Source organism: Mesoplodon densirostris, chromosome 18, assembly GCF_025265405.1.
Source record: "Mesoplodon densirostris isolate mMesDen1 chromosome 18, mMesDen1 primary haplotype, whole genome shotgun sequence".
NCBI classification, from domain to species: domain Eukaryota; kingdom Metazoa; phylum Chordata; class Mammalia; order Artiodactyla; family Ziphiidae; genus Mesoplodon; species Mesoplodon densirostris.
The window spans coordinates 27,709,844-27,724,597 of record NC_082678.1 but is presented as its reverse complement, the minus strand read 5'-3'; the positions used below and the strand labels follow the sequence as shown (position 1 = coordinate 27,724,597).

Below are 14,754 nucleotides of genomic sequence, written 5' to 3'. Positions count from 1 at the left end.
CAGCACTGGGGGAACATGGGGGCTCCAGCCTCTCCACTGGTCCCCAGGCTCAGCTTCCAGCCCCCGCCAAAAGGGGTACACCCTGGATTGACAGGTGGGGCCGGTCACTGTCCCCCCTCCTCACCCTCTGCCTGGGCCCATGCTGGGGGAAGAGGGGCAAGGTCAGGGGCTGGCAGAACTGCCTGCCAGGTAAGGAAAGGCTGAAGAAGCTTCTGGCTGCCAGGAAGAATCCCCAGGAGCTCCTGAAAATCCCTATGCTTGGCACTAGCGTCTCTGGGGCTGGGACCCAAACACTGGCACTTTTAAGGGTCCATGGATGCTGCCAACGAGCAGCCAAAGCTAAGAGGGGGCTCCGAAGCGGCCAGAACACAGGGCTTCACACACCCTTTCAGCAGGCAGCGTTTGGGGGTTGGCGGTGGAGGGGGCGGGAAGCGTGAGTGGATCCTGTCCCTCCTATTCATCCCTGCCCCGGCCCTTGGCTGGGTGGCTTTTTCAAAAAACGTTCAGTGACTCCGTATTTATTTAGAGATTCAATGTAATCCCAGTCAATATATATTTGGCGCCCTTAACAGTAAGTTGCAGACAGGCTGCCCCATTAGCACTAGATACTTTAGTGTGTGTTTCCTTAGAACAAGGACACGCCTCCATAATCCCAGTACCACCATCACAATCAGGAAATGAACACTGACCTGGTAATCCCATGTAACCGCAGACCCCCTTCACATCTTGCAGATCACCCCAGTAATGCTCCTCTCCATTCCAGCATCCCAATCCAGGACCCCATGTGGCACTGAGTTGTCCTTTCTCTTTTGCCCTGTGTGGCTTTGAGCCCATGACTCAAGCTCTCTGGGCAGGTTTCGCATTTCCTTTGATCTCCACTTTTGAGGTGAGAAGCCCTTCAGCCACTTCAGCCTCAGGTGTGGTACAGTCCCTTCCCAAAGCAAGAAGCCAGCTTTCTGTCTCCTCACTTTCCACCTCTTCCCTATCCTCCCTCCCCCATGTATTGCCAGCCAGGAAAGGGATGAGGGGCAATGTTCAGGAACTCAGTGTTTGGGGACCCTCGCCGTCTGCCCACGGGACAGGCCACCCCCAGCTCCAGTGACGGCAAGGCCCCCGGGATGGGATTCCATGCTGGCCTGAAGCAAATGCGCCAGGCCTCCTGAAGAGCTGAGCTGAGGGCAGGAAACACTCTTCTCCCCGCCTCTGCCCCCCTCAACATACTGGGGACCCAGACTTGAAGAAGGAAGGTCATGTCCATAGTGTCCTCCCAGATCAGCACCGACACCGTCTCCTCCATGTCCGGCTCCTACATCGCCCCTGGCATGGAAGAGGACGGGGAGGCTCTCCCCTGCCCCCGGGCCGCCAGCAGGACGCCCTCAGAAGAAGGAGACGTAAGAGAGGAGCATGGGATCGCCCTCGCCGCTCTGCTCTGCTCTGTACTCGAGTCCCAAGGAGCTCAGTCCAGGGCCTGCCAGGGAGATCGGCAAAGCCCCCCAGTGCTCGGGAGGGGAGCCCTGGAAAACACGGTACCGGGTTGTTGAATCAAAGACTCCCTCAGATGTGATCTTCCATGTGGCACCACTTCTGTCCTGAGGACTTGGTTTGGGTTTGCTGCCAGGCGAGCTGGGTAGGAGAGCCGGTGGCATCTGCACCTTGACTTTTGTTGCTCCTTTGCAGGTGACGCCAGCGGCGTCTCCAGACTGCAACTTTGCGGGCCTCGTCGCCACCGCCGAAGAGCAGGATGCAGAGGTAAGAGCAAGGTGGACGCTGGTGCCCCTCCCCGGTCAGAGGGACTGCCGGCGCTGGCACAGGATGCAAATAGGATGGGGGCTCTTCTGGAAGAAGCCTTCCAAGGTGGTGCACTTGGATCTGTTAGAGGCAGGGTGCAGAGCAGAGGGACTGTCCGGTTATCAGAGGGCGCTGGTCTCAGCGTAATAGGCGTGGGGTGAGTTCCAGAGGGAAGTCTTCCAGGCCAGACCCTTGAGAGGGTGTTTGTCCTCCAATTCACTTAATATTTACCTGGCACAGGCATCTCACATCTTCCTGGCACTGGGGGACACAAAGACCGAGTGACATGGCTTTTGCCTGCCCACACCCCCAATCCACCCATCCCATCCATTCCGGAGCTCCATCTGATGGAGGAATCAGAGTTATAACTCAGCGTGAGAAGTGCTCTGATGGAGGTGTGCCTGAAGTATATGGAATGCCCAGCTCCCAGTGGGGACTCTACAACTTTCTCTTGAGCCAGATGTTCTCAAAGGAGTATCTGGATGGGATTGGGGATCCTAAAGGGTTTCTGAAAGTTTTATGATCTCACGGTTTGCTTTTTCATTTGGCAACTTTGATTTCCACCTGAGAGAAACAGTGTGAGCTAAACTATTACCAAGGCTATTCCTGACAGTCCCAGGGTCCCTCTGTAAGGTGCCTCAGACCTGGTCCCCCTGTAATGTGTCTCAGACCTGGTCCCTACGGGCCGATCCTGCCTCGCCAAGCAAAATCTGCCTCTGCTGGGCCTCCCAGCCATCTCACACGGACAGGAAATGTATGGATACCATGAGGGTGATTAGTTCTGTCTTCTGACAATCAGTAGACTCCTTTCACTGCTTTATGGACTCACAGTGCCTTCCTTCTGTCCTAGGGGAATGATGTTCTAGAAGAAGAGGACGGATCACCCACACAAGAAGATGGTAAAAGACCTGGTCTTTTGCTCCCTTTTATTATATTTCTTTCCCGGGTATTCTCTGAAGGGTACAGAAAGGGGCACTGGTGTGACTTGGTGGCACTGCTCAAGGGTGTGGCTTTGGGGAAAGGTCGTCTTCTTGATGGAATATCAAAGCAAGCAGGGTATCTGAGGACCTCAGCAGCCTTCCTGGCTCTTTCTGGGCCTCTGAGCCAAGGCTGCAGTAGATACATGGAGTTCTCCACCTACGTTGAGTAGATCCTGAAGCTTCTTGGGCAACTGCCATCACCTTCCTTCCTGCTTCAGCTTCTCAGCTGAGTCTCACAGAACTGCTCTAGCAGCCCCAAAGTTCATCTGCAGCAGGAGAACAGCTTCCTCCCCTTGGGGGAACCGACTGTTAGGCAGTAGGTTTTCCTGCTTTAGTGAAGAAAACGGCTGATGTTACAGTAGCAGAAGGATCACAGCCCTGGCGGCACAGCAAAGGTGAGGTGAAGAGACGTTAGCAGCTCAGCGTACACTAGTGTTTGTAGGCTATTGGCACGAGTCTCTTTACCATCGTTCAGGCCTCAAGTAGATATTTTTTTTTAATTGGAAGAGTTGGTTTACAATGTTGTGTTAGTTTCTGCTGTACAGCAACGTGAATCAATTATACATATACATATATCCACTCTTTTTTTAGATTCTTTGCCCATATAGGCCATTACAGGGTACTGAGTAGAGTCCCCTGTGCTCTACAGCAGGTCCTTATTAGTTATCTATTTTATATATAGTAGTGTGTATATGTCAATCCCAATCTCCCAATTTATCCCTCCCCTCCCTTGCCCCCCGCCATAACCATAAGTTTGTTTTCTACACCTGTGACTCTATTTCTGTTTTGTAAATAAGGTCAACCATATCTTCAGTCGGAAGAATTTGGTTTCTAGTAAGCCAAGAAGCGAAGGAACGACCTACATATAGAGCAAGGAAGTGGCGGGGTGGGGGGAGGGTAGGCGAGCTGGGAATCCCACCTGGGAGTGTAGGACCAGGCGTCCCAGGAACCGGTGTCTCTTCCCTCTGCTCCCCTGAGGTGCCTCCACAGAAGGGCAACCTCCAGAGCAAACCTGGATCCCAGCCTGGATGCAGATGTCACACTAGTCACCTCTGCTTTGGCCATGGCAGTTGCTTGGGGGGCGGTGTGGTGTGCAGGGGTGCGCATGCGCACATGACCACTCTCTCCTGGCCAAGTAGTGCCGGAGGAGGGGTGGTCGCCCAGGCTGTGCCTCTGCCGCACGCACACGCCAACCAAGCCGGGGTTGGGCGCTACCTCCCCTCGGTTGATGTCTTCAGGGCACAAGGCTCCGAGATCTCCATTGTGATTGCCGTCCCCAGTAGAATATTTGCTTCTAAAAGGCACAGGGCAGTACGTGGTTTCCGCCTGACATTCCATATGTGGTTTCCACCTGACATGCCGTACGCAGTAGATGTATGTTTCTTCCTCTCCCTTTCACCAAGGAAAAAAAACCGAGTGGGGTGCTTGAAAAAATAACATCTAAAACTGTCCCCTTCCCATCTTACACGACTGTAGGTTTCTGGTCAGCCCCTTAAAACATCCTCAGAATAGCAAATTAAGTCTCAAAGAAAATAAATCGTAATTTTGTGAACAATGCGATTCTTTGATTTGAGGTGCAAAATTACGGGACCAAAGAGCTTTAATTGCCATTTTATGTATTAGTCATTTCGCAGAGCCTTGTGGTCATAAACAAACCCCACGTGCACCGACAGACACAGGCCGGAGTCCGGGGTCACTTCCCCCGTGGCTCTCCTAGCTCTTCCAGCCTGGCTTAGCTCTACTGTGGGCCCGGGTCTGCGTGCCCGAATCCCACAGACCTCCCCAGGGTCTGATTTCCCAGGAACGAAGGCTGGAAAGGGGCCAGTTAAGGAAACAGAGCAGAACAGAGCAAGAACACAAACGTACCCACACAGTTTCCTTTATTGTCCACTCTACCCACTTAATTCTTGTTTTTAATTTTAATTATTTATTTTTTTTAATATATGATTTGATGTTTTTTGTCTCCATCCTTAAGATTTTTATTTTAAGGACAGCAAAGCAGAGAAAAACACAGCCAGGTCCTCTCTAACTGCCTTAACTCCGTTACAGGCCAGAGGACATTCGCATTTCTAGGTATGGAGTGTGACAATAACAATGACTTTGACATCGCCAGCATGAAAGCACTGGACAATAAGCTGTGCTCTGCGGTCTGCTTACCCGGTGAGTGGCAGTCTGCTGAACATGAACTTGGTGGGAGACGCTCCCCTGCTCGCACCCCTGCTCTCACCCTGGGACACCCATCTCCTGCCCTGCAGTTCCTGCAAGAAGGCATGGGCTTTGCTAAGGTGCTGGGAGCCAGTTGCTGAAAGGAAGTGAGGCGGCCTCGGGAGAGTCCTTGGGCAAAGAGCGACTCTGCTCTAAGCGAAACTATTTGGGCATGGAGAAAGGCACAAAAATACTGCCAAAGCCTTCCAATTTGACCTGACCGCGTCCTCTCCATCATGATCTTGCAGATCCCATGGCAGGGGGCCTGGTCTCGTTTCCATCAACAGGCAGTTTAAGGCAGACACGGCGTCTGTGATAAGGTCTTGGAAAGAGAGCCTGAGTCCTTGAAAAGGAAACCTGTAGCCCCTCAGAGGAGAGTGGTTAGTTAGGATCAGAGAGGAATTTCAAAGGCTGCATTTTATAGACTAGCTCTGTGACCCAGTGAGCCCTGGGCGACCACCAGTTGCCTTGTGCTCCCTAGATTTGGATCCCAAAGGAACGATCAGGGGTCGAGGGTGACTCTTCTCCCTGGAGCCCTAACTCTGTAAATTCAATCAGGGCCATCAACGTGCCCCTTATTCCTTCTCATGACACTAAACTGAATCCGGGATGAGTTCTCAGGAGGAGCCCACCTGTCAGTCACACTCTGGGCATTGATGTCCCCCTGCTCCATGCTCACCAAGGGCTTCACCAACCATGGCTCTAAAGCCACGTCTTGCCCAGTGGACTAGGTCGAAATTGCCCCTTCTGGGTTCACGGCAGAGACTGCCTTCATGTTGCATGGTTTGTAATCTCTTAAACATGCCCTGGACATGTTTAAGCTTCAGGACAGCCACGTCCCATCGTGGGTCCAGTGCTTTACTCCCTTGGCAACGTGGCTACAGGTGCTGGAGGGACACAAACTCCTGTGGTTGCCACTCTCCATCAGCTTGCAAAAGACCCAGGTCCTCACCCCTCTGGCCCCATGCAGGCTTGTGGGGGAGGAAGCCGTAATCCCCAGAGACACCTCCCACGGCCTTCCCAGGGGCTCGCCAGCCTTTCCACTTAGCGTTGACCCAGCCAGGCCTGGGCCAGAGCGGCTGAGGTCCAGGGTACACTTCACTTCCTGCCTTCCCACTCTTTACCTGGCTTCTGTCTGTCCATTGGTTTCTCATGTCTTTTTGCCAAATGTACGTCTGTCTGTCCAGTTTGTTTATTTTGAAACTCATTTAGGTTATCCAGACTTCGTGTGAAAGTTCATGTTCACCCACACCCAACCCCAAGCTTGCTGGGCACGCGCACATCCGAGGGGCCCTCGCTGAGGCTTCCATTCCTAACTGGCAAGAGCCTGTATTTAATATGCTGAAATTTTCCAGGAAAAAAAAATATATGTGAGACTAGATTAATCCCTGTTCCACAAAAGCGGGGATGCTTCTGTGGCAAAGGTTACAGGCAGGATTTGTTTTGGTCACTAGTTGGGGAAGATGCCATCTCTGCCCTCACTCCGCCCTGAGTCTGGGGCAGCGGTGCCGGCCAGCCGCTCACTGGGCTTCAAGAGAGGAATCTAGGCTCCTGCCTCCCCGCAGTGGCCGCCCACCAACCCCCGAGTTTGGCAGAGAGAGCTCCTGGGAATTGTTTCAGCCACCCATGCTGTTGGAAACTGACCCCAGGCCTTGTGCTTCCTCCTCTCCCTAACTCCTTCGGGCCAACCTGCTGGTGGATGTTTATTCCACTCTGGGATGGCGGCAGGGGAGCGAGACCTGGAAGGAAAACAATGCCTGGGCTTCTTTACAGTGATCTCGGGAGCCAGCCATTCTCAGATTAAACTGGCTTCACCGTTCAGGCCAGACATGAAACCGAATGACAGTGGCGGCTGCCGGGAGAGGGAGTTGAGGGTCGCATCGTAGCCTCACCCCGAGGTCTCAAGGGCTCTTACGGGAGAAGGAAAGTGCATCTGCTCTCTTGGTAAAAGGTTTCTCGGATTCTGCTGTTAGCGTCACACTGGTAGTAAAGAGCTGGGGAACTCTCTGGAAGCATCTGTCGGGTTAATGTCAGGTTAATGACAGGAGCATCCACTGTGGTAGTTCCCGTGGAATCAACAGACCTCACCACGCTCAGCTGTAAGTTCAAAGTTCCATCCTATGACTGAGGTGCCTCAGGCTGGCTTGGCCGTCAGGACAGCTTCTCAGGCACTCGGTCTCCCTCTCCACGCTGTTTCCCTCCCCACACGGATGCCACTCCCCTCACTGAGCGCCCACAAGGAGGGAGCCCGGGGAGCATCCCATGGTCCACCCTCCCCAGGCCCAAAGGTGCTCTGCCAGGAGCCCCAGCTGGTGGCAAGTATGGCTCAGGTCCCCATCCTCGCTGCTCTCATCACCCTTGTGGGAGTGATGCTGAGAAAGCACCCGTGTCATTCCTGCACCTCTTCCCCTAAGAAGCCTCTGGGTCTTCTTTGGCCCCAAGACCAATGCGGTGCCGCGGGGGGGGGCGGCGGGCGATGGTATGTTCTGAGATTGTTCTGCAAGGTTCACAAAGGGAGGAACTCTGAGTTGACCATTGTAGGTGGTGAGCCGATTAGAATCACGAGGCCTTGCTAGGTAGACGGGCCTCCAAAGAATCTGATGGAGTATCACACGGACGTCAGGATAGTGGCCAGGGGACCAGTGACAATTCTGTGAAAAGGCTCTGGGGAGTGTGATGGGAAAAAGCAAAGATAATTTGAGTTTATTAGTGGAAATACAAATGTTTTTGTTTTGTTTTCTTTTGTTTTTTGTGGTACGTGGGCTTCTCACTGTTGTGGCCTCTCCCGTTGCAGAGCACAGGCTCCGGACGCACCGGCTCACCGGCTATGGCTTATGGGCCAAGCCGCTCCATGGCATGTGGGATCTTCCCGGACCGGGGCACGAACCCATGTCCCCTGCATGGGCAGGCGGACTCTCAACCAAGGATAAGCTGTGAAAAGGCGAAAGAGAGGCATGGACATATATACACTACCAAACGTAAGGTAGATAGATAGTGGGAAGCAGCCGCAGAGCACAGGGAGATCAGCTCGGTGCTTTGTGACCGCCTGGAGGGGTGGGATGGGGAGGGTGCGAGGGAGGGAGATGCATGAGGGAAGGGATGTGGGAACAGATGTATATGTATGACTGATTCACTTTGTTATAAAGCAGAAACTAATAAAAAATAAAAATAAAATAAAAATAAAAATAAAAACAATAAATACTTGGGAAGAAAAAAAAAACTTTGACTCAAGACAAGCTGGACATGGAGGAGTGAGAGAGGGCAAGGGGTAGAGGGAAAGACATGTTTCTGGGTGGGAGCTGGTGTACCATATCCCGGGCACAGCTCCTGCGCAGAGGCCTGATAAGGAGCCCTCACCTCCACACCCCCACCCCGACCCCCTCCCCCTTCAACCGGAGAATTTCCAACTGCAGCTCCTCAATAATTGAAGAGTAGGAAAGCTGGTGACTGGAGGGAGGCTGGGGGAAGGGAGGAGGAAGGACCACAGTCCAACGTTAGTCTTTCACTTAAAAGTTGGTGAAATTAATGACCCCAGTAGAAGAATTTGGCAAGTCCACGGCTTTCCTGGGTTTCACCCAGAGGCTCTGTTTACTCGGCTATCTGGAAAGGAGGGAGAGCACTTCCGAAGAAGCCTCTGGAATGTCAGCTTCTGGGAATCTTGCTGAGGACGGGGCGGGGAGGGAGCGCTTACCGGGAAACACTGGATTACCCTAGCCGCCTTGGGGTGCCTGCGACCGGGGCTGCGGTTTCTGCGGACCTGAGCGGCAGGTGGCATCGGAGAGTCAGACCTGCTTGCGGGCACCAAGACGACACTCGGTCGGGAGACAGGGATAGGGCGCAGAAACGTGAGTAAGTGCCACTCGCAGCCCAGAGGAGAGGAAAGGAAAGCCCCAAGCATGCATGAAGCCCTGGCCCCCGCACCAGGGGCTGCATCCCAGGAGCCGTCGCCACCTCTGAGCAGCCCACATGGGAAGGAGGTGGGGTGGAGTACGGTTCGCGCCGCGAACTGCTCGCCGAGGGCCCCGGGGCCTCTGCGGGAGCACCGAGGCGCGCGCCTCTCCGAGCCCTGCTCGGGGCCCTCGGGCGGGAATGCGTGGAGCCGGGACGCGGTGGCGGGTAGGGGGCTTTGGTCGCGCGCGGGAGAGGGCGGCAGGAGGGATTTTGAAGAGTTACCGCGTGAGAGAGCGGTTAAGAGCCCGCGGTCTCTTTGGAGACGCCCTGGCCAATGGCAGAAGCGGAAGCTGTTTATATGGGCGGGGCGTCGCCACGGCAGCAGGAGACGCCTTGCTAGCGGCTACTGAGTGCAGGTCCCCGGGCAGCAGGCTTTCAGAGAGGAGCCAGCGGGCGTGAGTGGCGACGAGGATTGCTGGCTGGGCCCTCGAGCTGGGAGCAGAGAGCCGCGGTGAGGGTGGGCGGTGGGAGGACTTTCTTTGAGAACCTTCCTTTGGCCCGGGCTGCGCTCTGAGCCAGGTAAGGGACGGGGAGGGCTGCAGGCCGTGGGAAGGGAGGGCGTCAGTACCAGCCCGCTCTCCCATCCGTCCCCGACGGAAGTGGTGGGCCCGGGGACTGACATCAGAGGCGTTTGGGGGACAGTCACTTGCCGCCCCCTTATAACTCTCTGTATTGTTTCCTTCCTTCCCCTTGATCCCCATCCTAATATCCCTTTTCAAAGATCAGACGACCTCCCCCGCCCCCCGACCCGTCGTCCTGCCCTCCTGGACTCTCTCGCCCCATTTCCATTGGTTGTGGACGGAGAGAGGGGGGTTAATTCCCCGCTTTGAAGGAGAAAGGGGTGGCCTCACATGTCCCTACACTATTCCCTCATTTGGCTAATTAAGTCCCCTCTAAAAGATCAAAGAGGAAAAGAGCGAGGTGAACCCCGTGTGGGTCGGACCCCCGGGCACACCTTCTGTTTCCCAGACCTCGGCAGTAAAAGATCCTCCCCAGCTGCAGGAAGGATTTTAGTAAGAGCCTACCCCCTCGCACAAACTCTCCCCTCGGCGGTGGGGAAGGAGGTCTCAGTTCCGGCTATGGTCCCTGCAGGCACGACATTCATTTCGGAGGGGGCTACCCCTGAATCGCGGAATGGAAGCACGCTTCTAGGAGGCTGTGTAACTGAAGACGCGGGAGTCCGCGGGCCAGAGAGCTCGGCGGCCACCCTCGGCTCGGCTGGTGGATGTTGACCGCCCCCTCGGAGAGTCACCGCAGATATGGCGGAGAGCTGGCTATGCGTCTCGGGAGCAGGGGCAGCGGAGGAGGCCGGACCGGAAGGCGGCCTGGAGTCCAACGCCCTGAATGACAGCCTGACCAGCCTGAAGTGGCTGCAGAATTCTCCATTCTCAACGCCAAGCCCCCGCCCTGCCTTCGAGGGACACTGACCCCCACGGCTACAACGAGCTGTCAGGCTCGGCCGAGCTGGGGTTTCCCCTGGCAGCGGAACCCGCCTGGCTGGGGCAGCCACACACACCCGACAAGCCCACATACTCGTGCACGCCGCGGAGCGCCGCGGAGCGCCCCCTCGGGGCTGCAGGCCTCGCCTCCCGACGACGTGGACTACGCCACCAACCCGCACGTGAAGCCGCCCTACTCGTATGCCACGCTCATCTGCATGGCCATGCAGGCCAGCAAGGCCACCAAGATCACCCTGTCGGCCATCTACAAGTGGACCACGGACAACTTCTGCTACTTCCGCCACGCTGATCCCACCTGGCAGGGAGGGAGGCACTCCCTCCCTCCCTCCCCATGCCCGCGCAGACTGGACTCACATCCCAGATCCGCAGGCCAAGTAGGCGCGGTACGGCCAGGGCCCCGAGAGAGGAAGGCCGTCCAGGAAGGACCTCAAGGGAGCCCAGTGCTTGGACTGCTGCCCCTTTGACTTCAGAGACAGAGGAGGGAGGATGTTCAGAGGGCTGTAGGGGTGCCGACATAGAGGTTCAAGTGGAAAGAACTTGTCACTCATCTGGCAGGCTCAGCCCAAAGACCAGGGCTGAACTATGCGTGGACACAGCCCCCCAGGGTAGGTTGATGGACTGAGGGACACATTTTTTGTCCCAAGTCCTAGAATTCCTCGACACTACCCTCCTCAAGGTCAGTTTGTCAGGGCCTGACTGGAAGCAGAGCATCGTTCCTGCCAGGCTCTCCATCCTGCCTGCTTTCAGTTGGCTGGAAGTGGTCTGGGATGGGTGAGGGGCGTGCTGCGGGGTGTGAAGGCCATCTGTGTCCCAGTGGAAGGGCTACGGGGCCTTCCGAAAGCTGCTGTGCCAGCCCCCACCCCAAGCCCTAGCTAGTTTCCTGCCTTCACTCCTCCCCCTCTTCTCATCAACCTCCCTGGGGGGACAATTACCTCAGCCACGTGCTTTCCACAGGGGCTCTTTCCTCCCACACTGGCTTCATGTTCCAAGTCTCCGGAACCTGGCACAGAGCAGCCAAGGGGCCCAGCCCACCATGTAAACATCCCAGTCTTTCCAGGGGGCACTACTCACCTGCCAGCCCCACCCACCAGGCCCCAGACCCCTGTGCCCCAGCGTGGTTTGGACTGTGCACCCAGGCGTGAACAAGGCAGGATGGTGATTCAGGCTGGGCACACACTATCCTGAGCATCTTCGACCATCAGGATCAGGGGCTACTCGGGGACAGAGACCCTGAGGATGCACAGATCCTTCCCTGTGGCACAGGTCACAGGATCAGAGTTCCTGTGATCACAGCTATTCCACGTTTGCTTGGGCCCTGACCCTGGGGCAGGTACCATTTGTAATCTTGGTGAGAAAGCAGAGACACTCCACCACTCCCCACCCTACCCCAAGCCTGAGAGGCCCCAGGAATGAGCGATATGCTCTTGGCTGGGTAATAATCAACTGAGGCCTCAGAGCCTGGCGTGGGAGGAAGGGGACATGGTTGGTGAGGGCCCAGGCCAGCAGCCGGCTCTACAAACAAGGAAAGTCATCAGATCCTCCCACACTTCATACCCCCCACACACACACCCTCACACCCACTCACTCATTTCACAGAGAAGGCCAGCCAGGCCCAGGCAGAGGGAGATGGCCGTCCAGGCCCTGGGGGAGCCAAGGCCTTTGACCAGAGGCCGCAAGCGGCAGGGTAAGGGAGGGAGGGCAGGACAGGCTGGCACTGAGAGCCACCCTGCGTCTCAGGGCTCGGATGACTGAGCAGGCAGATATCCTGGCAAAAGGGAACAAAAGCCCCCGACAGCACTCCCAGCTCCTGGTGCCCTGTGGCTGGTGTCCCAGAGCTTCCCAGTCAGAGCAGCGCCTCTGTCTGCCTGCCCCCATCGGAGAGAAGGTGGTGGTGGGACTGGCATTGGTGCTAGGAGCCCCCCATCACTGACCCCACCCACTCACCCAGCTGTCTTCCTTCTCTCCTATCTCCCTGTGTCCAGAACTCCATCCACCACAACCTGTCCCTGAACAAGGGTTTCATCAAGGTGCCTCGGGAGAAGGATGAGCCAGGCAAGGGGGGGCTTCTTTCGCATCGAACCCCAGTATGCCGAGCGGCTGCTGAGTGGGGCCTTGAAGAAGCGGCGGCTGCCCTCAGTCCATATCCACCTGGCCTTTGCCTGCCAGGCGACGCCAGTGCCCGGCGCCGCCCCATGGGCCGGGCCACTGACCGTGAACACCGAGGCCCAGCAGCTGCTGCGGGAGTTTGAGGAGGCCACTGGGGAGGCGGGCTGGGGTGAAGGCGAGGGCAGGCTGGGGCGTAAGCGTCAACAGCCGCTGCCCAAGCAGGAGGCCAAGTTCCTGCGGCCCTCCAGCCCCCTGCTGCTGACCCAGGAGGAGCAGGGTGAGCTGGAACCCCTCAAGGGCAACTTTGACTGGGAGGCCATCTTGGACGCTGGCACGCTGGACGGGGAGCTGGGCACGCTGGAGACCTCGGAGCTGATCCCGCCGCTGAGCCCTGCCTCACACGGGGACGTGGACCTCACCATCCATGGCCACCACATCGACTGCCCTGTTACCTGGGGGCCTCCAGTGGAGCAGGCTACCGACAGCCTGGACTTCGATGAGACCTTCCTGGCCACATCCTTTCTGGAGCACCCCTGGGACGAGAGCACCCGTAGCTCCCTGCCCCCCGAGCCCCTCTTTGAGGCCGGGGATGCCACACTGGCCTCTGACCTGCATGACTGGGCCAGCCTGGGCACCTTCTTGTAAGAAGCCAGGCCCTGCCCCACCTCCAGACAGCACCGAAGTCTGGGCCCAGACTGTCCCCCTCCCCGCCAGTGCAGGCCCATGGACACCCTACCGCCCAGGCAGGGGCTGGGCCAGGTCACCCCACCAGGCCACACGGCCCCCAGCCCAGGCCATCCTCAGATTCTAGTCCAGCAGGCTGAGAATTGGCGCCCAGGACCAAAATTGCTGCCTCCGCTCTCCAGCCCCCCATACACACAGTGTTTCATGGATCCACTTCTTCCCTGCTCCAGAGACATGCTAAGGGCCCTGCACTATGAGAGCTGCGGCTTGGAGGGGCCCTGGCCAAGCTGGAAACATCAGTACGGGGCCCGCCCCGAACACCTTAGCTTCTGAAGCTTCTCTCTCTCCTGCTCCCCTCCCCAGGTCTCTATCCAGAGCAAGTTCCCAGGTACCAGAAATGCTGAGTAGGTGACTGCAAATTAACACCCTAGAGGCCTTTCCCAGCAGAGCTTCCCTGGGGCTGTGGCCAACAGTCTGTGAGGCAGAGCTAGGCGGAGGGGGGAAGAGAGAGGAGACAGAACGAGGGCAGGGTACCGGGTGGAGCCAGGAGATTTTCTAAGGCCTCTGGGATCTTCTGGCTTCATCCCTAGATTTGGGGAAGAGGGTATGTGTCCCTAATCTTTGAGCCCAACTTGAGGTTGAGAGCAGCGGGGAGATGGGGACCTGGGGGTTAGGGGCTGGGGCAGCCAAGCTGCAGAGGGAAAGGGGACAGACAGACCAATGTAGTGAGTGTAGCTACAGCTGAGGCTTAACTGGGAGGGACGCAGTGCTTGCTAGAACCACTGGGACCAGGAAGGGGGGATGGCCACGTGCCCTTGCTTGCACTCCTGCGGTGGAGTGTCTTGCTCCACCTGAGGCTTCCTCCATGGTTGCAGAAGTTTCAGCTTCTCCAAAAGACTCTGAAAGCTGAGCTGGGGTCTCCTGCTGGCTTGTGGCAGGTATAACTTCTTCTCCAGGATGCTCTGGATACTGAGCTGGGGTCTCCTCTTTTACTGAAGGTTTATTATGTGAACCGGCTTCTGGAGTTTGGGCTGGAGCCTCCTGTTGAACTGGCAAAGGTTCAACGTCCTCAGATGGCTGTGAAGGCAGCGTGCGGGCCTCATGCTGGGTTGTAGAAAATTCTGCATTAGTAAGGGGCACTGAGGGCTGAGCTGAAGGCTTGTGCTGATTTGGAGAAGGTCTCACCTCTGGAGTGGGTTCTTCTGTGATGGTAAGCTCCACATCTGCAGGTTTGACAGCGACACTGGATAACTTTGAATGCTGAGCATGAGGGTGACTTGGAGGTGAAACTGTCATTTCATGATGCTCTGGAGGTTGAGCTGGCTGTTCCTGTTGATTTGGAGAAGGTTCCACCTCCCCTGAAGAAGACTTGGAGGGTGAGCTGGTTGCTCCTGCAGGGTTGCAGAAGGTTCTAATTCCGGAGGAGACAGAGCTGGGATCTCCTGCTGGGTTGGAGAAGATTCTGCCTCATTAGGAGCCTCTAGAGACGGAGCTGAGGCTTCCTCCTGGGTTGCAGAAGTTTCAGCTTCTCCAAAAGACTCTAAAAGCTGAGCTGGGGTCTCCTGCTGGTTTGCTACTTT

General features: G+C 56.5%; 1 pseudogene; it reads left to right on the top strand.

Moving 5' to 3' along the window:
* Nucleotides 1-10,183: 10,183 nt before the first annotated feature.
* Nucleotides 10,184-13,135, top strand: LOC132479357 (forkhead box protein J1-like; annotated as a pseudogene).
* The last annotated feature ends 1,619 nt before the right edge of the window (nt 13,136-14,754 follow it).